This window comes from Eumetopias jubatus, unplaced genomic scaffold (assembly GCF_037043125.1).
Source record: "Eumetopias jubatus isolate StellerSeaLion01/CBP00866 unplaced genomic scaffold, mEumJub1_p1.0 scaffold_16, whole genome shotgun sequence".
NCBI classification, from domain to species: domain Eukaryota; kingdom Metazoa; phylum Chordata; class Mammalia; order Carnivora; family Otariidae; genus Eumetopias; species Eumetopias jubatus.
The window spans coordinates 88,722,472-88,724,773 of record NW_028274822.1 but is presented as its reverse complement, the minus strand read 5'-3'; the positions used below and the strand labels follow the sequence as shown (position 1 = coordinate 88,724,773).

General features: G+C 53.0%; 1 non-coding gene across 1 annotated transcript; it reads right to left on the bottom strand.

The window, feature by feature from the left end:
* Positions 1 to 645: 645 nt before the first annotated feature.
* Positions 646 to 772, bottom strand: LOC114197834 (U6atac minor spliceosomal RNA). The gene has a single exon (XR_003606964.1). It is a non-coding gene; the product is annotated as a U6atac minor spliceosomal RNA (small nuclear RNA).
* Between the last annotated feature and the right edge of the window lie 1,530 nt (positions 773 to 2,302).

Here is a 2,302-nt window from a genome sequence, read left to right as displayed (position 1 = left end):
TCTAGTTCTTTTTTTTTTTTAAGATTTATTCATTTATTTGAGAGCAAGCGTGAGGGGGGAGGGGCAGAGGGAGAGAGTCTCAAGCAGACTCCCCAATGAGCACGGAGCCTCATGTGGAACTCAATCCTAGGACCCCAAGACCATGACCTGAGCCGAAACCGAGAGTCGGATGTCCAACTGACTGAGGCACCCAGGCGCCCCTCCTTTCCAGTTCTGAAGTAGCTGGACACTCCACTGATATCATGGCGGTGGTGGCCATCAACATTGCAGCCCACAGGCTGGGCCAGTCCGTAGGGTCTCGCAATGGCTCCAGAGAGTTCTCTGGCCAAACACTAGCGCTGCATCTGTCAGGTAACATTGACAATCTCACCAACAGGGATACTTCCACTGTGCCTAATGTTTTTTCTGCTTCTTTTTGTCTCTTGGATGTCCTTGAGGATTTTGATGACCCAGGTGGAGGCAGAAGTTACCACCTCAGTGTGGGCCTCTCTGGTTCTGGATGCTCAGTGACACCTGTCACTCTCAGACCCCTCCATCCATCAGTCTGTTGCATTGGCCATGTCGTCACCAACTTTTATTGGATGGGGGCTGCTCTTGGGGGCCGGGGAGACATGGCACCGACTTCCCTACCAGTGTACCTCAGAGATATGACTTTAGAAAAACCATTGTTAGGTGACCGTGACTTAAGCCACCTCTGTACGCGTGTTGTCAGGCCAGAGGGCCTCTCCCTTTGTTGCCGAGGGCAATGCAAACTTCTCCGTTCACCCAACACTCCTTCCTCTCTCAGTCTAGGACAATGCTCTGCCTTATTTTATTTCCTAAATAGTGACATTGACTTTGGAGAAGCAGGCCCGCCGGATTCTGGATTCATCGGATTGTTTCCTCATGGATGTGCACCATTTTGAAAAATACAACACAAAGCAGAACAGATTTATTGTCTGGGATTTGCAGTCCCTTCTCCACCCACCCCTCCCTTAGTCTTTCTGGCCCAGCTCACATCTCCACCGTGTCCTTGTGTTCAGGCTGAAGAGTTTGCCTTCCTCTTCTCGAACCTCCAGCGGCGTCCATCAGCACCTACCATCGCTCAGCCTCCAAAACACAGCCAGACCCTGGTAGCTCTGCACCTCGGTCCAAGCCACCGATCTCCCTCCTCTTAACCCCTAGCTGGTCTCTCTGCTCCCACCGGGGCCCTGGACAAGCCACTCCTCCCAGCTGTGTGGGGCGCACAGATTTCTAGAATGATGGTGGCTTGAGCCCGTGGCCCTCATTCCTCACCATTTCCAACTCTCTCTTAGGGCAAATGCAACAACCAGGAGGGGAAAGCACATGGGGTGTGAAGGGCATGAGGAAGGGGGTGAGCTCAGGGACCCCGGGAAGGTGACTGAGTCTTTCCTTGTGCTGGTTTGCCAGACCCAGTTAGATGTTGAAAACCAGAAGCCCTCCCCCGCTTAAAACCGTCCAAGGACCACACGTCCCACTTAGAGCACCATGCCAGCCCTTGGCCTTGGCTCGCCTCCGCGGTCCTGTGGCCTCAAGGTTTTCTTCTGCCTCAGGCCCTTTACAGCCTCCTCTGCCTGGTCTCCCCTGACATCTCTCATCAGGGCCCAACTGCTCTTTCAGGCCTCCCTTTCCTGCCCACTGTTGGGGGCGACCCACTTCTGTCCCCTTCATAGCACGTATCAGTTTTAATTTTCTGACCAGTTGTGTTGAGGGCACTGTTGGCTCTCCGCCCCTGAAAATGAACAGCGGACACATACCCAGCACTCACTTTAACTTGACATTTCTTAACAACGCCGTGATTAAGGCTTGGTTATCTTCCAGATTTTACTGATGTGGAACGTGAGGTCACCAGGCAGCCTGGCTCCAGCACAATGCCCTTCACCACCGAGCTCGCAGAGCCCTCATTTAAGCACCATGAACACAGTGTGTGTGTGGGGGGGGGGCGGGATTCCCTTAGCTTCACTGCTCTGGCCACAGCATTCGCAGCTCAAGACCCAAAGCTTCTGAATCAGGCTCCGATTCTGAGAAGCAGCGTTTTACCTTCTTCTGGGCTGGGTGGTTGAGCCTCTCCGGTGAGCCAAGGGTCCGGGAAGCACATTTAGGGGCAGCAGAACAAACAGCTTCAGGGACTTCTTGGGAGTCACTCCGTGGTGTGGAAAAATGAAAGACCACCAAGTGGTCCCAGGTTTGTAACTTGAGTCTAAAATGATGGCCACACGTGGTTACTTAAAGTTAAATTAAAATGACAGAAAATGGATTGCTCAGTTGCAGTGGTCATACTCCGCTCCCCCCCCCCACACTG